The following is a 20580-nucleotide window of genomic DNA, read 5'->3' as shown; positions in this document are numbered from 1 at the left end:
GTGCTTGTATGGTGTATATTCATCGAATTGTCCAAAGTTTCGTTTCACTTGCTCTTTGCACTTTTATCCTTCAGTCTGTTCATTGTGGGCATTAGTGGTTCACTTTTACAATTCTTGCCTGGGTCCAATTGCAGACCAATGCACTCTGTCTCTTTTAATAAATTTAATCAGAACTCATGTTGAAGAAGGACAAAGCCATTTTCATGAGAAGCGCAAGACCCCTGATTCGTACCCAGAAAGTACTTTGCGCTCATCAAAACTAAAGCTGTTGTCGTGGACTGCAGTGTCTCGACTGTTATGCCAGAAAGCACAAGTCTCATCCAAAGTGGAGGGAATGCTGGTGGCGTGGCATGCGTTCGTATGACTTCGATTGAACAGAAGTAAACAGGACGTGCTGTGAGTCTCTGTGGCGCAATCGGTCAGCGCGCTCGGCTGTTAACCGGGAGGCTGGTGGTTCGAGACCACCCAGGGACGCTATCTTGCACTTTGTGTCTTGTACAGCACTTGTGTTCTTCCCAATTGGCAAACTGTTTGTCGAGGACAACTTGCGCCACGCTTGCAGAATTTCCGTCATCCCTTTTTGGCCTGACGCAAAGTACTCCTAACAAATGCTGTTGGCGCCACTTTGCCAAGTGAACAGGAAAAGGCAAGATGTTCAAGCTCCACTGCTTGAGATGGTCAAAGTGCCTGTCTTGCAAACAGGAGCTGCTGGGTTGAAATCCCAGCAGTCCCGTGCTGTTCTTTCTATGACTCTTTCACAGCTAGTTTTCGAACCACATATCTGCGAATCCGAAATGTTGCGTTGCAGAAAACCCTAATATTACACAGAATTGGATTGCCTGCAAAGGAAATGCCGTTTTCAATTTGGACACGACACTACCGGGATTCAGGAAACAGACCATTTCAAATGGGGTCCAAACACTTTCACAGCCAGTTGTCAAAAGCACACTGCAGCTTGCCTTGTTTTATGCATTCGATCAGAACTCATGTTGATCAAGTCACAGACTGCTGTTTGTTTGCTCGCAAGTCCGTGGAAATGATTACAGACTTGGGAAACACGGAAAGTGCGGTTGAAAGCATAAGCATTTACAACAGCACCAGCCAGGATTATAAGCACGAGACCATGCAATGCTTCTTTGTTGCTGCAATTCACCTATGGCTCTGGGAGTGAAATCTATGCGTATAATTATCATTATTGTTATATAAAGAACCCACAGTGTAGAGGCCCTTTCACTTTGCCGTGTCGGTAGGCCCTGTGGGTATTTTTGACAGGCATTGGTGGTTCAATGGTAGAATTCTCGCCTGCCACGCGGGAGATCCGGGTCCGATTCCCGGCCAATGCAACAGCGCGGCTTTTACACCTTTGATCCAGAGGTCATGTTGGAAAAAGTACAAAGACCTTTGTTGTGACAAAGGCAGGACCTCTGGATTACATCCGAAACGTAGCAGCCTTGACTACCTTAGACGTGAGTATCAGCAAAATTCTGTCAAAAGTGGGATTCTAACCCACACTTTGTTATATACAGCAACCTCAATGAGATCCCGTCAACCGTCCGGCCTCATTCGCCTGACTACTGGGTTTTAAATGGTATTGCTACACGCTGCTGTTTGTTTCCAGGTGAGTCCGCATGAATCATGATGTCCTTGTGTAATGTCGGCGTCACAGTTGAAAGCATAGGCATGGCATTTGTAACAACACCAGACAAGAGTATAGATCAAGAAAGCAACCGATGCTGTGTTGTTGCTGCAACTGACCTGTGCTCCGAACGGTGAAATGTGTCAAATTGTCAAATTTAGGTCGTGCTTCCTCCTTGGAGTATGTTTTATCCTTCATTCTGCTCATCACTATTAGCCGTCCAGTTTTAGAATTCCCGCCTGCCACCCGGGAGACCAGGTCCGATTCCACACCCGTGCATCCAGTCTCTTTTAATACATTTCATCAGAACTCATGTTGAAAAGGACAAAAGACATTTTCACGAGAGAGGGGTCAACTTAGGTCACTGGTTCATATCCGTATCGAAGGACAAAACATTTGGTTATTAATTTATGTCTGTCAAAGAGTCACAACAGTGTCTTTTCCGAAGGGACGCCACTTCCGAGTCGATGGAGTTTGACTTGATTCCCTGTCACATCGTCTGAAATTGACAAAATCAAAGTTCACTGGACAACGTGCACCAGATTGTTTTTCTGGGTATGCGGTGTCCGCTCTTTGTGATGTACCAACCTTTGTCGCAAAGTGTTTGAAGTGTACGGCTATGTCGTGTTGGTTAAAAATCCATCTGAGTTTCTCAGATAAACCTGAGACGTACAAGATGACAATGTTAGTGCGTCTGCTACTCTTTTCTTCGTCATCGTCAAAGTTTTACAAATGACAAGCTGAGGTAAGCACAGGTTTTGAGGGGATCTGTCAGATGCTTATGCTCTTTCTCTTTGGCATGTGGGCTGGTGGGAAGATTATCAGCTCACATTGGGTTATTATGTTTTGTCTGTCCATAAAGAATCACAGCAGTGTCTTGCTGGAATCAGTTTTGACCCATGACAATGTCACCTATGAATTAACTTGCAATATCTAAACTGAAAATGATACTGTAGGTTAAAATGTGTCGTACTCTGCCACAAGGTACTCGATAAGCAACAGTCACGCGGTGGACATTTGTGCTTGTTCCTGTCTTTTTTGCCAGAGGCACAGCAGCAAGACCTTCGATAGCTCAGTTGGAAGAGCGGAGGACTGTAGTGGCGCAGGCTGGCATCCTTAGGTCGCCGGTTCAAGTCCGGCTCGAAGGACGAACCGTTTGCTTATGTTATGTCTGTCAGGAAAGAATAGCGGCAGTGTCATGTCCCAAAGAACTCCACTTACCAGTCGATGGAGTTTGACTTGATTCCGTGTCACGCATTCTGAAATAGGCAGCCTCAAAACTTCTGAGTGCAGGAGACTGGTGAAAGTGTGTCACGTCATAAAGTTCTTCTCATCATGCATAGGTAAGAATACTACAGACTGTACAAGACAATCTGACAAAAGAGCCCAAGTTGCCACGCACACGTCAAGATACTGCCCCTTGGTGGTCTCGAACCAACAACCTCTCGGTTAACAGATGAGCGTTGACGGGCCGACCAAAACAAGAGCAGAGATCAAGAAAGGAACCAGTGCTGCGTTGCTGCTGCAATTCACCCGTGCTTGTATGGTGTATATTCATCGAATTGTCCAAAGTTTCGTTTCACTTGCTCTTTGCACTTTTATCCTTCAGTCTGTTCATTGTGGGCATTAGTGGTTCACTTTTACAATTCTTGCCTGGGTCCAATTGCAGACCAATGCACTCTGTCTCTTTTAATAAATTTAATCAGAACTCATGTTGAAGAAGGACAAAGCCATTTTCATGAGAAGCGCAAGACCCCTGATTCGTACCCAGAAAGTACTTTGCGCTCATCAAAACTAAAGCTGTTGTCGTGGACTGCAGTGTCTCGACTGTTATGCCAGAAAGCACAAGTCTCATCCAAAGTGGAGGGAATGCTGGTGGCGTGGCATGCGTTCGTATGACTTCGATTGAACAGAAGTAAACAGGACGTGCTGTGAGTCTCTGTGGCGCAATCGGTCAGCGCGCTCGGCTGTTAACCGGGAGGCTGGTGGTTCGAGACCACCCAGGGACGCTATCTTGCACTTTGTGTCTTGTACAGCACTTGTGTTCTTCCCAATTGGCAAACTGTTTGTCGAGGACAACTTGCGCCACGCTTGCAGAATTTCCGTCATCCCTTTTTGGCCTGACGCAAAGTACTCCTAACAAATGCTGTTGGCGCCACTTTGCCAAGTGAACAGGAAAAGGCAAGATGTTCAAGCTCCACTGCTTGAGATGGTCAAAGTGCCTGTCTTGCAAACAGGAGCTGCTGGGTTGAAATCCCAGCAGTCCCGTGCTGTTCTTTCTATGACTCTTTCACAGCTAGTTTTCGAACCACATATCTGCGAATCCGAAATGTTGCGTTGCAGAAAACCCTAATATTACACAGAATTGGATTGCCTGCAAAGGAAATGCCGTTTTCAATTTGGACACGACACTACCGGGATTCAGGAAACAGACCATTTCAAATGGGGTCCAAACACTTTCACAGCCAGTTGTCAAAAGCACACTGCAGCTTGCCTTGTTTTATGCATTCGATCAGAACTCATGTTGATCAAGTCACAGACTGCTGTTTGTTTGCTCGCAAGTCCGTGGAAATGATTACAGACTTGGGAAACACGGAAAGTGCGGTTGAAAGCATAAGCATTTACAACAGCACCAGCCAGGATTATAAGCACGAGACCATGCAATGCTTCTTTGTTGCTGCAATTCACCTATGGCTCTGGGAGTGAAATCTATGCGTATAATTATCATTATTGTTATATAAAGAACCCACAGTGTAGAGGCCCTTTCACTTTGCCGTGTCGGTAGGCCCTGTGGGTATTTTTGACAGGCATTGGTGGTTCAATGGTAGAATTCTCGCCTGCCACGCGGGAGATCCGGGTCCGATTCCCGGCCAATGCAACAGCGCGGCTTTTACACCTTTGATCCAGAGGTCATGTTGGAAAAAGTACAAAGACCTTTGTTGTGACAAAGGCAGGACCTCTGGATTACATCCGAAACGTAGCAGCCTTGACTACCTTAGACGTGAGTATCAGCAAAATTCTGTCAAAAGTGGGATTCTAACCCACACTTTGTTATATACAGCAACCTCAATGAGATCCCGTCAACCGTCCGGCCTCATTCGCCTGACTACTGGGTTTTAAATGGTATTGCTACACGCTGCTGTTTGTTTCCAGGTGAGTCCGCATGAATCATGATGTCCTTGTGTAATGTCGGCGTCACAGTTGAAAGCATAGGCATGGCATTTGTAACAACACCAGACAAGAGTATAGATCAAGAAAGCAACCGATGCTGTGTTGTTGCTGCAACTGACCTGTGCTCCGAACGGTGAAATGTGTCAAATTGTCAAATTTAGGTCGTGCTTCCTCCTTGGAGTATGTTTTATCCTTCATTCTGCTCATCACTATTAGCCGTTCAGTTTTAGAATTCCCGCCTGCCACCCGGGAGACCAGGTCCGATTCCACACCCGTGCATCCAGTCTCTTTTAATACATTTCATCAGAACTCATGTTGAAAAGGACAAAAGACATTTTCACGAGAGAGGGGTCAACTTAGGTCACTGGTTCATATCCGTATCGAAGGACAAAACATTTGGTTATTAATTTATGTCTGTCAAAGAGTCACAACAGTGTCTTTTCCGAAGGGACGCCACTTCCGAGTCGATGGAGTTTGACTTGATTCCCTGTCACATCGTCTGAAATTGACAAAATCAAAGTTCACTGGACAACGTGCACCAGATTGTTTTTCTGGGTATGCGGTGTCCGCTCTTTGTGATGTACCAACCTTTGTCGCAAAGTGTTTGAAGTGTACGGCTATGTCGTGTTGGTTAAAAATCCATCTGAGTTTCTCAGATAAACCTGAGACGTACAAGATGACAATGTTAGTGCGTCTGCTACTCTTTTCTTCGTCATCGTCAAAGTTTTACAAATGACAAGCTGAGGTAAGCACAGGTTTTGAGGGGATCTGTCAGATGCTTATGCTCTTTCTCTTTGGCATGTGGGCTGGTGGGAAGATTATCAGCTCACATTGGGTTATTATGTTTTGTCTGTCCATAAAGAATCACAGCAGTGTCTTGCTGGAATCAGTTTTGACCCATGACAATGTCACCTATGAATTAACTTGCAATATCTAAACTGAAAATGATACTGTAGGTTAAAATGTGTCGTACTCTGCCACAAGGTACTCGATAAGCAACAGTCACGCGGTGGACATTTGTGCTTGTTCTTGTCTTTTTTGCCAGAGGCACAGCAGCAAGACCTTCGATAGCTCAGTTGGAAGAGCGGAGGACTGTAGTGGCGCAGGCTGGCATCCTTAGGTCGCCGGTTCAAGTCCGGCTCGAAGGACGAACCGTTTGCTTATGTTATGTCTGTCAGGAAAGAATAGCGGCAGTGTCATGTCCCAAAGAACTCCACTTACCAGTCGATGGAGTTTGACTTGATTCCGTGTCACGCATTCTGAAATAGGCAGCCTCAAAACTTCTGAGTGCAGGAGACTGGTGAAAGTGTGTCACGTCATAAAGTTCTTCTCATCATGCATAGGTAAGAATACTACAGACTGTACAAGACAATCTGACAAAAGAGCCCAAGTTGCCACGCACACGTCAAGATACTGCCCCTTGGTGGTCTCGAACCAACAACCTCTCGGTTAACAGATGAGCGTTGACGGGCCGACCAAAACAAGAGCAGAGATCAAGAAAGGAACCAGTGCTGCGTTGCTGCTGCAATTCACCCGTGCTTGTATGGTGTATATTCATCGAATTGTCCAAAGTTTCGTTTCACTTGCTCTTTGCACTTTTATCCTTCAGTCTGTTCATTGTGGGCATTAGTGGTTCACTTTTACAATTCTTGCCTGGGTCCAATTGCAGACCAATGCACTCTGTCTCTTTTAATAAATTTAATCAGAACTCATGTTGAAGAAGGACAAAGCCATTTTCATGAGAAGCGCAAGACCCCTGATTCGTACCCAGAAAGTACTTTGCGCTCATCAAAACTAAAGCTGTTGTCGTGGACTGCAGTGTCTCGACTGTTATGCCAGAAAGCACAAGTCTCATCCAAAGTGGAGGGAATGCTGGTGGCGTGGCATGCGTTCGTATGACTTCGATTGAACAGAAGTAAACAGGACGTGCTGTGAGTCTCTGTGGCGCAATCGGTCAGCGCGCTCGGCTGTTAACCGGGAGGCTGGTGGTTCGAGACCACCCAGGGACGCTATCTTGCACTTTGTGTCTTGTACAGCACTTGTGTTCTTCCCAATTGGCAAACTGTTTGTCGAGGACAACTTGCGCCACGCTTGCAGAATTTCCGTCATCCCTTTTTGGCCTGACGCAAAGTACTCCTAACAAATGCTGTTGGCGCCACTTTGCCAAGTGAACAGGAAAAGGCAAGATGTTCAAGCTCCACTGCTTGAGATGGTCAAAGTGCCTGTCTTGCAAACAGGAGCTGCTGGGTTGAAATCCCAGCAGTCCCGTGCTGTTCTTTCTATGACTCTTTCACAGCTAGTTTTCGAACCACATATCTGCGAATCCGAAATGTTGCGTTGCAGAAAACCCTAATATTACACAGAATTGGATTGCCTGCAAAGGAAATGCCGTTTTCAATTTGGACACGACACTACCGGGATTCAGGAAACAGACCATTTCAAATGGGGTCCAAACACTTTCACAGCCAGTTGTCAAAAGCACACTGCAGCTTGCCTTGTTTTATGCATTCGATCAGAACTCATGTTGATCAAGTCACAGACTGCTGTTTGTTTGCTCGCAAGTCCGTGGAAATGATTACAGACTTGGGAAACACGGAAAGTGCGGTTGAAAGCATAAGCATTTACAACAGCACCAGCCAGGATTATAAGCACGAGACCATGCAATGCTTCTTTGTTGCTGCAATTCACCTATGGCTCTGGGAGTGAAATCTATGCGTATAATTATCATTATTGTTATATAAAGAACCCACAGTGTAGAGGCCCTTTCACTTTGCCGTGTCGGTAGGCCCTGTGGGTATTTTTGACAGGCATTGGTGGTTCAATGGTAGAATTCTCGCCTGCCACGCGGGAGATCCGGGTCCGATTCCCGGCCAATGCAACAGCGCGGCTTTTACACCTTTGATCCAGAGGTCATGTTGGAAAAAGTACAAAGACCTTTGTTGTGACAAAGGCAGGACCTCTGGATTACATCCGAAACGTAGCAGCCTTGACTACCTTAGACGTGAGTATCAGCAAAATTCTGTCAAAAGTGGGATTCTAACCCACACTTTGTTATATACAGCAACCTCAATGAGATCCCGTCAACCGTCCGGCCTCATTCGCCTGACTACTGGGTTTTAAATGGTATTGCTACACGCTGCTGTTTGTTTCCAGGTGAGTCCGCATGAATCATGATGTCCTTGTGTAATGTCGGCGTCACAGTTGAAAGCATAGGCATGGCATTTGTAACAACACCAGACAAGAGTATAGATCAAGAAAGCAACCGATGCTGTGTTGTTGCTGCAACTGACCTGTGCTCCGAACGGTGAAATGTGTCAAATTGTCAAATTTAGGTCATGCTTCCTCCTTGGAGTATGTTTTATCCTTCATTCTGCTCATCACTATTAGCCGTTCAGTTTTAGAATTCCCGCCTGCCACCCGGGAGACCAGGTCCGATTCCACACCCGTGCATCCAGTCTCTTTTAATACATTTCATCAGAACTCATGTTGAAAAGGACAAAAGACATTTTCACGAGAGAGGGGTCAACTTAGGTCACTGGTTCATATCCGTATCGAAGGACAAAACATTTGGTTATTAATTTATGTCTGTCAAAGAGTCACAACAGTGTCTTTTCCGAAGGGACGCCACTTCCGAGTCGATGGAGTTTGACTTGATTCCCTGTCACATCGTCTGAAATTGACAAAATCAAAGTTCACTGGACAACGTGCACCAGATTGTTTTTCTGGGTATGCGGTGTCCGCTCTTTGTGATGTACCAACCTTTGTCGCAAAGTGTTTGAAGTGTACGGCTATGTCGTGTTGGTTAAAAATCCATCTGAGTTTCTCAGATAAACCTGAGACGTACAAGATGACAATGTTAGTGCGTCTGCTACTCTTTTCTTCGTCATCGTCAAAGTTTTACAAATGACAAGCTGAGGTAAGCACAGGTTTTGAGGGGATCTGTCAGATGCTTATGCTCTTTCTCTTTGGCATGTGGGCTGGTGGGAAGATTATCAGCTCACATTGGGTTATTATGTTTTGTCTGTCCATAAAGAATCACAGCAGTGTCTTGCTGGAATCAGTTTTGACCCATGACAATGTCACCTATGAATTAACTTGCAATATCTAAACTGAAAATGATACTGTAGGTTAAAATGTGTCGTACTCTGCCACAAGGTACTCGATAAGCAACAGTCACGCGGTGGACATTTGTGCTTGTTCCTGTCTTTTTTGCCAGAGGCACAGCAGCAAGACCTTCGATAGCTCAGTTGGAAGAGCGGAGGACTGTAGTGGCGCAGGCTGGCATCCTTAGGTCGCCGGTTCAAGTCCGGCTCGAAGGACGAACCGTTTGCTTATGTTATGTCTGTCAGGAAAGAATAGCGGCAGTGTCATGTCCCAAAGAACTCCACTTACCAGTCGATGGAGTTTGACTTGATTCCGTGTCACGCATTCTGAAATAGGCAGCCTCAAAACTTCTGAGTGCAGGAGACTGGTGAAAGTGTGTCACGTCATAAAGTTCTTCTCATCATGCATAGGTAAGAATACTACAGACTGTACAAGACAATCTGACAAAAGAGCCCAAGTTGCCACGCACACGTCAAGATACTGCCCCTTGGTGGTCTCGAACCAACAACCTCTCGGTTAACAGATGAGCGTTGACGGGCCGACCAAAACAAGAGCAGAGATCAAGAAAGGAACCAGTGCTGCGTTGCTGCTGCAATTCACCCGTGCTTGTATGGTGTATATTCATCGAATTGTTTAACCCATCTCGCCAGTGGCTTGTCTTGGTCAATGATTATCTCCCCTGTGTTCGATTTCAGTGGCACACACTTCTTTTTTGGTTTGCCTGTTGCTTCCTTGATGCCCTCATACATGCATCTGATGTTACCAGTGTCTGAAGCCTGTTGGATGTTCTCTGACAGTCTCTGTTCTCTGCAAGCCTTGGTTCCAAAGTTGACATTGCCGGGGGTGGTAGCGGGGATAAACTCCCACTATCTATAACATGCTCTCCCAGGGCTTGCGTCTCAAATAGCCTCTATTATGTATTTATATATATATATACACTGCTCAAAAAAATTAAAGGAACACTTAGAAAACACATCAGATCTAAACTGGGGGACAAATGCTCTTGAATATCTTTCCTGATAATAAGTGGGTGATGTATTAGTAACAAAATGATGCCACATCATTTGATAGAAATGAAAATGATCACCCTATAGAGGGGGGAAATCAAAGACACCCCAAAAATGAAAGTGAAAAAATGATGCAGCACACTGGTCCATTTTGCTAAAATGTCATTGTGGCAACTCAAATTGATTCTCAGTAGTTTGTGTGCAGCGCAGGTCCTTGTTTGGGTCTGTGTGTGTGTGTGTGTGTGTGTGTGTGAATTCTTTTCAAGGTTGCTCTCACATCTAAAATCATGCATCAAATTGGGTACACATTTAAGAAAAATCAAAAGTTGGCCTGATTGGGGATTCAAACATAGGCGTGTCCATGGTGTGGTTCTGAGGCCACTTGCAGACCACAGCTGATGGCCACAGAGCTCTCTAAAAATAAAAAAGGCAATAATTTGGTTCTTTTGGCATATTTTTGGTTCTTTAACAAAGTTTCTTGGCATATTGGATTGGGTTTTAGAATTTTGTACAAAATTTAAAAAAGACTCCCAATATCATAAAGGTGTCACTGAGAATAAATAGTCGAGGGTGCCGAAAATGTACAAAACCAAATTTTTTGCAAATTAATAATGAACTATGGGTTTGACTTCATGATAGAACTGTCAAGTTTGGTACAGTTTTGAGTAAAACGGTCTTCAAATAAAGAAAAGTTGAACAAATTCCAAATTGCTAAATATCATGTTGCCATAACAACTCCAAATTGTGAACAATGTAACGATTGGTGTCTTTTGTAAAACCATGTGTAAAACTGACTGACTCATGTACAGACAACATCAGCCTGCATTTGTGGAGGTCACTGACCTTTGTTATGTTGTTATTACACTAGAACTCAATGGCGTTCTAGCATGTCTCAATAATAGAATAATAGAAATGTTTTTTTGTCCTTTTGTTTGCATCTCGTCACCTTGGCTGAGTAATTACAAATATGTTCAACTGCCCTGAACGGTAGTAAAGTCGTTTAAAAAATTTGATTTGGGTCGAATGTCACGTCTAGTCTTTGGCATAGTGGCGATGACCCCAGTATGCAGAAAGCATGCACTAGTGGCAGGGAAAACTTGTTTTAATGATGGCTGCAGCGCAGCGGCAGGAACTCAAAAAGGACAAAGCTTTGCAGTAGCGTGTCAGGCTTACACAACACAGACACCAACACCGACACCGACACCAACAATGCAACAACAAAGAAAGATGCACGCACCTGAACTAAATAGAAGGACAACTCAAATTAGCAACAGGTGCAAGAGATAAAGAAAACAAAGCAGACGGACACAAACCAGGCAAAACAGGAAGTACTACCAAAATAAGAGCATAGAACAGGAACTAAGGCATAAAAGTGTAAACACACTAAACTGTCACGCGGGCTAACTCATAGATCGTGACATCGAATTTCCTAAGCATATTTACCGAACAGAAAATAAACAAAATATACAGTGTTAACACTAGCATCGGCGCTCACGTTACTGTACACAGTTGAGTGTGATGTTTGTGCAAACTTTGCCCAACAGTAAAATGATCAGGACAGGTTTATTTTAACATGTTACGATGACACGTAACCATGTGTCAAGGGGGGAGGGTGTGTTTAAGCGTAGTTTAAATCAGAAGTGAACTGAACAAAATAGCAAAGCTAGAGTAGTTGTCCGTACACTCAAGAAAGGCTGCTGTGGGGAAGTCTGACTACAAAGGGGGATGATGTCATATCTCAATGTCAGTGAAGAAACCACCTGATCCCAGTAAGTGCTATTGGTGTTTGGCAAAACAGACTAAAATTGTAGTTTGATTCAGCCAGTGAGAAGTCCCGTACAGGAGTGTGACATACACTCAAGATTTAAAATCATATTTCTAGACATGTTAGATAATTTGCCTAGCTTTAAGGGCTATTTACTCATTGACTTTATAGTATAACCTTAATTTTAGAATGAGTGATTACTTTTTGTCTAATTTAGTTCAGAAATGTTAAAATTGAACATATAACTCTCAAAATAAGTTATTTTGATTTTCCCAACAAATAAAATCTGGTTTAAAGAGTCCAAAAAATCCACGAGATGCTTAATTTAAGAACTGCTCAACAACATTTTAAAATTCAGTTTATTAAACAGAAAGGTAATGGCATACTGTAAACAATTTTTGATGACCAATACAGACGAATGACTAAATGACAAAATTACAGACTTTGTAGAGCAACTTGGTATACTGGTAAAAGAAAATAAATATTGATGTTATCAAATTAGCAGTCGCGATTTTTAATAGTATAGAGTTAATAATAATAGAGTTAATATATATTGGTGGAATAAGTAGATTTTTTTTGTAAAGACTTTTTGGCCTACTTGTAAGAGTAATTTGGGCTTATTTCAAGATCAGCAAGTTTCAGCATACAGCTGATTCCTTTTGCACTAATATGTCATTTCATTTTCACTTATTTTTATAACATTTCACTTTCACAAGTCTTAAATCTAGGATTTCGGTCCTGCTTATTTCTAGATATATAAATCTTAAGGATTTAGGATTTCTTACCAAGTAAAATTTATTTAGTGCTTTTTTCCTTCCAAATCTAGTCTTTTTATCTTATACTTGACCTTTTTTTGCAGTGTACTAATGCTTCTTATTGTTTCAAGATCCGTGCTGAGTGTCCTCCAGTTGCTCTTGGTAGACCTCCCATCTTCATTTCTGCTCCAGAAGATTACTCCTGTTTTACCAGGTATGATCCAACTGGTTACAGTATTAGTTGTTTGGCATAGTATAATTCATAATGTGACGACCTTGACGAGTTGTTCCGGGCAATATGACTCCACCTGATTTGTGATCCTGGACGTGGGTGACGTATGGTGGTAAGGTAGGAGGAACAGCCGACACCCACATTTACTGGCCGTATGGACTGGAACTTGTGCACTTGTGCATCTGATTGAACCTTCCTATTTCCCCAGGGAGGCGCAGCCCTGCAGGTGGCTAAGATGGGACCTGGGATTTCGGGCCTTTCCAGAGAGCGGAGCAGTTTTCCTTGGGTGGGCTCCAGTGTATTTTTTGGCAGGCTATTTTTGTGGCTAAAATGTAATCTGTTGATATATTGGTTGATGCGATTGCGAAGTATTTGAGTATTCGAGTACAGTCAAACCTGTCTTAGCGGCCACCTTTATAGAACAGCCACCTGCCTATAACAGTCACTGAAAAATCCCCCGCAGCAAATTTACATGTTATAGACCCTGTGTATAGCAGTCACCTGTCCAACGCGGCCAGCGGCCACCCATTTTGTCTCCCTTGGTCAATATCTGACCGCATATAGTGGCCAAATTACCGACTCAAGTAGAAGCTTCATGCACGAAAAAGTTTCGTTTTTCAATGAATGAAGCCGACGTGTGTAGACTTTAATTACTGAGTCCTAGCTCAGTCACAATCATTCACAAGATCCACACAAACTGTCAGTTGTTCCACATAAAAAAAACGTCTTCTTTTGAGCTTGCTATTTCCTGGTCAAACATGTAACTTTAAGAGCATTTGCACCAAAACATTACTGCAAAGTAGGCTGGGAACAGGACGTGCTCCCAGCGACACTACAATAAAAAAAATACGCTAGCATGCATGCGGCAGCGGGAGCAAAACTGAGTTCGGTTGTACTTAATTAAAGTATTTTCGAATGTACTCACGTTATTTTTGATCAATCCTCATCCACAAATCCATCAAAGTCCTCATCTTCTGTATTCGACACAAACAAAGCCATCTTCTTTTTCGTTCGCTACTAGTCTGTTAACTTGTCAGTGTTATTCAGCTCCAAAGCAAAGAAGGAAACTTCTCCTGTTGCTTCTGCCAACTTTATTTATTGAACGCGGCCACCAGACAGCAGCTCAGAACACACACACATCTCTCAGCATCGTCTCTTCTTCCTGCTTGCCCACAAGGCAAAGGTTAAACAAGCCCCACTACATAGCTGTCCAGGCAATGCCTGTAAGAAATGACACCGTTTATTTCCTGGTGTGCACTGGTCAATACTGTAATGCCGCTTGTTGTGGGGAAGGAGAGACTCACGTCGCAGATGAACTTTAATCGCTTTATTAACAGCGGAGAAAACTGCAGGACTTTACATCCACGCCAACATAAACACACTTCCCAACTCTCTCGAAACTCATAGCTAGCACTGAGCCTAACTCTCCTGCTCGGGACGCCCACCGTCACTTCCCGGCACTTCCTGATGAACTAAAGCTGTAATGACACTCTGCCGTATAAAAAGTAAAATATTAAAAACAAGCGTAAGACATTACTAGCACAGCTTTGTTCTGTCGGTCGTGGATATATTCTATCAGTTATTATTAAGCCTCTAGCTTCCTTTTAGTAAGTAAAAACCTTGGCTATGATTGCACTACATTGTCATGTAGACCTACAAAGTACACTTGGAAGAACAAGAGGTGAATAAATGTATTGCAACTGATGTGAAACTGATGAGGGGTAGGATTAAATAAGCTTTGCTTCTTCCTACTCCTTTTTGGACATGTAAAATTGTTAATTGTACTATGTGATGTGCTACTGTTTGACTCATATGCATGTTCAGGATGAATTAAAACCATGAACCATGAACCATGATAATAACAAGTCTAGTAGTGCTGTACAACTTTTATTCGCAGTCCGCAGTGCCCTCTACTGGTCAACATTATTGTTATTATTTTTTTCCGTTTTTTTTTTTTCCTCTACTGGTCAACATTCAAACTGGACGCCAACCTGTCTATAGAGGCCACCTCTCTATAGCGGCCACTTTTGCAGACTCCCTCTAGTGCCTTCGTCCGCCGCGGCTCTTACTCTTCCATCGTTCGAGAGCAAGCCGTCACCCAGACCGGGCCGCTCCAGCTGCCTTCCACTCCGTCGCCGCAGATCGGGCCGCTCCGGCCGTCTCCCATGCCGTCACCTCAGATCCGGCCGCTCCAGCCGCCTTCCACTCCGTCACCGCTCCCTTCATCTCTCACTGAGTTTCCTTGTCTCCCACGCTCGCCGGCTGTACCGTCGGGCGACCCAGCGTCGCCACCGGACACCTTCTCGCCAGCGGTGGGGAGGCCGGTCGTCCCGTGGTGGGGGGCGCGCAAGCCCGGCGACCCTCCGCCGACCCTCCCTCCACCCACGCTGTATTTCTTGAACTTTTGGAATGTCTGGTATCCGTTTTGTGTGTGTGGAGGGGATCACGTTCTGCAGGACAGGAGCGAGCGTCTCCTGTCCTGCGCTCTTATTTTGGCGGGCTGTGCCTTCTCTGGGGAGGAAGAGGCAGCCGCCTCACACCTGGTGGCCGCGCAGCTGCGGTCAATTAACATTTGTGGCATTAAAAAAACAGCGCCGTTGAATGTGCGGCGCTGGTTCATAGTTGATGTTGCCATTGTTCCTTGTCGCCGTATCGGTACTGTCACCTGAAAGGTACTTACCTGGACTACCTGAACCCTGTATTCACAGAGCCTTTTCCTCTGTTGCCTTTTGTTTATTCCTGCACCTGTGCAATTTGTGTTCGCACGCCACCGCCTCTCCTCTGCATACTGAGGGTCAAGCTTCCGACAGCCAAACCGGACCCGTGACATTTGGTTTATTATTGCAAAAAACTAGAAATGTACAGTAGCCAGCTACACACTATGCACAAGAGGATAGCCTTTTGCCAGCTGCATCTCAAAGACACTGACACCTTAAAACATGAGTAGGAATACCACACATTAGCGTAATAATAATAATTATTATCAAAACTATTATAAAAACATTCCCTCATCCCATCTCCATCCATATCCAAAATTTCTGAAAATTATGTGACATGACAAACACGCACATGTTTGATTGGTGAATGATTTGAAGATATGACATACAGAAAAAAAATATAGTAAATTAATTTCCACTCCTCTCTGCACAGAAAATGAATCAAATTTAAGGAGCTACATAAAATATGAGGGATAAACTTGATTACGCATGTTGACAAAGCATACATTCTCAAGTAAGCAGAGTCTAGAGATATGCTCTAAGAGGCTGAAAACAAATGAATTAAAATAGAGTAAAAATGGTAATCCAGAAAAGTGGTTCAACAGAGGTGCAGGTCATGGGACTGAAATAACACGAGATGGGAACTACAGCATTCATCATGGTGAGACAGGCATGAAACAGATGTTTTAATAACTGTTATAACCAGTGAAACTACAGTAGGTTGAACAAACGCATGGGGAAATTGTTCCCTATGTACATTGTGACATATTAGAATAATTAATCTGCTGAAAAGCTCTCATTTAAGAAAGCTGTAAAGAGAAATTAAATCATGGAGCAGACAGAGGTGGGGAAAGTGATGAAATGGGAGGGAATATCGGGTCAGTTCAAAAATGACTCAGTGGGTTCGGTCATCACGTGACCTTTTTACATCAAACACCTCAGCTGCCATCCAGGAATGGGGAGTTTATCATCTAAGAGTGCTATTTATCAACGAGTGCTACGAGTACTGTGATTTGTTTGGATGGAAAAAATTGAGTGTACCTTTCGCCAAGTCATTTGTAACAACAAAGATTGAGCACAGTAGGTGCAATTATTTGTCACGCCCTGGGTGTTTGTCTGTGTGACAGTTGACTTTTTTTCCATTTTTAAGCCTGTTTCCTGTTTTCCCTGTGCTTTGTTCTATATGCTTTATGTTCATCGTTACACACACCTGCCTGTAATTTTCCCTCTAAGTATTCAGTTCAGGTGCATGCTTCTCCCTTTGTCACAGCATTGCGATTGTTACAGTGTTTGAGTGTGAGTGTTTTTGCTCTGAGTAGTCAGATCCCTTTCCTGCACAAAATGTGTTATACAATGTTTTGGTAAGGGGGTAAACTTACAAAATCAGCAGGGGAGTAAATACAGGTGTACCTTGTTTTTTGTTATTCATTTGGTCCATATGATGATCCGAAAATTGAAACGTATTAAAACTGAAGCAGTTTTTCCAATGGGAAATCATGTAAATCCAGTTAATCCATTCCAGACACCCCAAAATATTAATGCAAAATACTTTTTTTTCGATAATTATAGTTTTACAGGCAAAACAAATTAGAAATAATTATAAATGACAGATGAAATTGATAAATTAATATTTGACATGACTTTTCCACTTTATTGAAGACTCTTTTTGGCAGTTGACACCTTTACCCCTTTCACAACATTAGCTTTCCTAATTCACATTGTCCACATCTTTATTAACACCACAAGATGCGATGTACCAAACGGTAAAATACAACCGTTTGTTACACACAATATTGTACGGTAACTGAGACAGGGTTTCTGCAAAATTTTTGTCGAAAACCAAATTATTTGAAAATTGGGCTGTTTGAAAACCGAGGTTTGACTCTAATTTGATTCTCCAGTAACCAAACATACAGTCTTTGGATTGTAGGTCCACCTGACCCACTTTGCTGCCTTCCAACAACGTTTTACACCAGACTTAAACGTCTATTATGTTTTCAAGCAACAAGGCCAGACCAGCTCACCACAATGTTTGTCAGGCAGGTTAAAGCATTTACCCCCAGAGTCATGCAACGTATCTAACAATGTGACCCTGGTCTGTTGGTCCTACAGTTTTCAGTACAGTCGATGTCACCTGTCAGGTAAATGGTGCACCTGCTAGGGCAGCATCTGCCTCTCTGACACACTCTCACACACACACCAGCACAATATCATTACTCAACAGCATAAATGTATATCTAATGGCTATTCTCCTTATTAGGGGACAGTTTCTAACGGGTACACAAACACCTACAACTCAAAATGTAGCAAAAAAACGGACCAACTTGGAATTACTTCACTGAGGTCATAACCTTGAAGAAAACTACTTTCACACATTCCTGAAAGGCATTATGTTCGATATGTAACAATGTGTGCGTGTTTGTGTGATTGTTTTAAGGAAGCAAGTCTACCAAAATAATGCATGTGAGAGCCATAAAAAAAACTATAAGAGTCAAAACCACCTGTAACGAAACATATTAATTGTGTTTCTGACCTTGTTGGGCTTTGGGGTGGATTTTTTCATCTCTAACGTCTTTCTTACATTAAAGATATCCTGTATGTTATTGCGCAGAAACTTTTATGGGTTTGCCTTGATTAGTGTCAGAAAAAAGTGCAATTCCATCAATATTAGAAATAGTAAATCCATAATGCAAACAAACCATGATGAGTTGATAAATAAATTTGTGTGTGTGTGTGTGTGTGTGTGTGTGTGTGTGAGTGTGAGTAAATTATCAACATCTATGTATTATAACCTTACAACCTGTATTATAACCTTTGCTTTTAATTTAGTTTCATGAGCACTATGGGGTGTACGCCCTTTTTCGTCCAGTTCAATACAGAAGATCAAATAAAACGATTAGACTCATTAGAAAGAAGACTAGCAATTAGACCTTGTCACCCTAATGTAACATTATTAAGTAGAGGCTCTTACAAGTCAGAAATTTGGACCTAATTTGGGCCTAATTTGGACCTTTGGGGGTGTGTGTGGGGGGGGGGGGGCATCATTTCTCTAAAATAAAATATATATCAGTCTTAATATTATATTCATTATATCGACGACCAAGAGTCTCAAACATGTTATTTCACTACTAAAATGTGAAATAAAAAAGGGCATTATTCAAGCCAGAACTGCCACTCTTAAGTTAAAAATGAGACTGAGGGGCTTTCCACAAGGAAGTCAAACCGGCAAAGTATTTCATCGTTTCAACCTTTCGTTCACACAGGAATGGCATTGTGGGTGACCTGAAATGGTATTTTCAGTGGGAAAATCTGAAAAAGCCAGCTTGTCGTTTTTTGTAAACAAGCAACCCACTTCTTTTTGAAAACTATGACGTCACCAACCCGTCCCCGTCAAGTGACCAGAAGTGAGCGCTGCCTACATGTCAAAATAATAGCTGAATATTTCGAGCATGACTCACCCCAAGCGAGATTCTCTTGATATTTTGTTGTCTTTTACTCCATAATGACTAGCAGAAATAATTCCACTTCTTGTAAGTCTAGATGACCCTTGGAAAGTGGTTGATGGAGTTATGTACATGTGTTCTTTCTTCTTCTATGGTTTGGTGTCTGGCATGTGTGCCAGGTGTTGTGGACCCCAGAGCAGAGATGAAGGCTAAAATTGAGAAAAAGGTATTTAATCATAACACAAGGCGCTCACAGAGGAGGACAATACAAAGTACAACATAAGACGAAGACAACAGAAGGTCACCAGGAAGCTAAAAGTACAAACAAAAAGCACAAAGTAGCAAATAAGGAAATACTAGATGGCTCAATTTACAGGGAAAAGTAGGCAGCAAGGAATACGAGTTCACAAGGTATACTAGCAAAAATGGCAAGAGCAAAAGAAACGTGTTTAGTTGCAGGTGTGCAGTCCAGGCAAGTGGAAAGGAGTCCTTTGCAGGACGACAAAGACACAGCAGAGGACAGCAGACCAAAACCGAGTGCAGATCATGATAGTACCCCCCCTTTTAAAAAATGCCTCCCGGTGGCTCACCTGGTTTACCTGGATGATGCGCATGAAACTCAGTGATGAGGAAGGTGTCGCAGATTCAGGAGTGCGAGACCCAGGAGCGTTCCTCTGGTCCATATCCCTCCCAGTCCACCAGGTATTGCACACCCCTACCCTTTTTCTAGAGTGTAAAACTGCCTTCACAGTACATACCTCTTGGCCATTGATCACCCGTGGAGGAGGAGGAGGCTCGACCGAAGGGGTGGGCTGACAGGTGGCGACTGGCTTAAGGCTGGAGAGGTGGAAGACTGGGTTGACCTTGAGGCTGGGAGGCAGCTAGAGTCTTACTGCTGCTGGGTTGATGATACCATTTATCTTGTAGGGACCCATTAACCTTGGTGCCAGCTTCCTGGAGACACCAGCAAATCTCACATCCTGTGCCGATCCGGCAGTTGTCTGCCTGGTCCGCCATGCGTCCTAGGGCAGCGTGGATGACCGCCAAACCTGGTGGGCTTATTGCAAGTGGTGATGAATGGATGGTACGAATATATCACAGTCTTGGGAAGGGAACAGAGGAGGCTGAAAAACATACGCAATCTTGAAGGGTGACATACTTGTGGCCGACCAGACAAGGGTGTTGTAGGCGTACTCAATCCAGGGGAGATGGGTGAACCAGGCAGAAGGGTGGAGGTGACACATGCAGCGGAGCATGGTCTCCAAATTTAGCCTTGATTGGCTCACTCCCTCTGGCCGTTGGCCTGAGGGTGATGACCAGAAGACAGGCTCGCTGATGCTCCCAATTCCTTGCAGAAAGCCTTCCAGACCTCGGATATGAAATGTGGCCCCCTGTCCAATACCAAGTCGGCGGGTATGCCATGAATGCAAAACATGTGTTTGATGAGTAGCTGAACAGTTTCCAGATATGAGGGAAGCTTGGGCAGAGCGATGCAGAGAGTCATTTTGGAAAAACCGTCCACCACCATCAGTACCACTGTGTTTCCTCTTGAGTGGGGGAGACGAGTAATGAAATCCAAGGCGATGTGTGCCCATGGCCAGGGTGGGATGGGTAGAGGTAGCAAGAGTCCTGAGGGGGTGGGGGGATGAGAGGCTTTACCGTGGGCACAGAGAGCGCAACAAATTCCTTAATGTCCGCATTCCAAGGAGGCCACCAGAATGTTTGGGCGATGATGAACTTGGTACGCCTT

At 43.7% G+C, this 20580-nt stretch overlaps 9 non-coding genes across 9 annotated transcripts; all 9 read left to right on the top strand.

Annotated features, from left to right (window-relative positions):
- Positions 1-400: 400 nt before the first annotated feature.
- trnan-guu (transfer RNA asparagine (anticodon GUU)) lies at positions 401-474 on the top strand. The gene has a single exon. It is a non-coding gene; the product is annotated as a tRNA-Asn (tRNA).
- Positions 475-1272: 798 nt separating this feature from the next.
- trnag-gcc (transfer RNA glycine (anticodon GCC)) lies at positions 1273-1343 on the top strand. Its single transcript has one exon. It is a non-coding gene; the product is annotated as a tRNA-Gly (tRNA).
- A 1354-nt stretch (positions 1344-2697) lies between these two features.
- trnay-gua (transfer RNA tyrosine (anticodon GUA)) lies at positions 2698-2784 on the top strand. The gene is given in 2 exon segments: positions 2698-2734; positions 2749-2784. It is a non-coding gene; the product is annotated as a tRNA-Tyr (tRNA).
- A 787-nt stretch (positions 2785-3571) lies between these two features.
- trnan-guu (transfer RNA asparagine (anticodon GUU)) lies at positions 3572-3645 on the top strand. Its single transcript has one exon. It is a non-coding gene; the product is annotated as a tRNA-Asn (tRNA).
- A 798-nt stretch (positions 3646-4443) lies between these two features.
- trnag-gcc (transfer RNA glycine (anticodon GCC)) lies at positions 4444-4514 on the top strand. The gene has a single exon. It is a non-coding gene; the product is annotated as a tRNA-Gly (tRNA).
- Positions 4515-5868: 1354 nt separating this feature from the next.
- On the top strand, positions 5869-5955 carry trnay-gua (transfer RNA tyrosine (anticodon GUA)). Its single transcript is given in 2 exon segments — positions 5869-5905; positions 5920-5955. It is a non-coding gene; the product is annotated as a tRNA-Tyr (tRNA).
- Positions 5956-6742: 787 nt separating this feature from the next.
- Positions 6743-6816, top strand: trnan-guu (transfer RNA asparagine (anticodon GUU)). The gene has a single exon. It is a non-coding gene; the product is annotated as a tRNA-Asn (tRNA).
- Positions 6817-7614: 798 nt separating this feature from the next.
- On the top strand, positions 7615-7685 carry trnag-gcc (transfer RNA glycine (anticodon GCC)). Its single transcript has one exon. It is a non-coding gene; the product is annotated as a tRNA-Gly (tRNA).
- Positions 7686-9039: 1354 nt separating this feature from the next.
- On the top strand, positions 9040-9126 carry trnay-gua (transfer RNA tyrosine (anticodon GUA)). The gene is given in 2 exon segments: positions 9040-9076; positions 9091-9126. It is a non-coding gene; the product is annotated as a tRNA-Tyr (tRNA).
- Positions 9127-20580: the final 11454 nt, after the last annotated feature.

Source organism: Dunckerocampus dactyliophorus, chromosome 11 (genome assembly GCF_027744805.1).
Source record: "Dunckerocampus dactyliophorus isolate RoL2022-P2 chromosome 11, RoL_Ddac_1.1, whole genome shotgun sequence".
Classification (NCBI taxonomy): Eukaryota; Metazoa; Chordata; class Actinopteri; order Syngnathiformes; family Syngnathidae; genus Dunckerocampus; species Dunckerocampus dactyliophorus.
The sequence above is the reverse complement of the archived record's forward strand: the minus strand, read 5'-3'. Positions and strand labels throughout refer to the sequence as shown.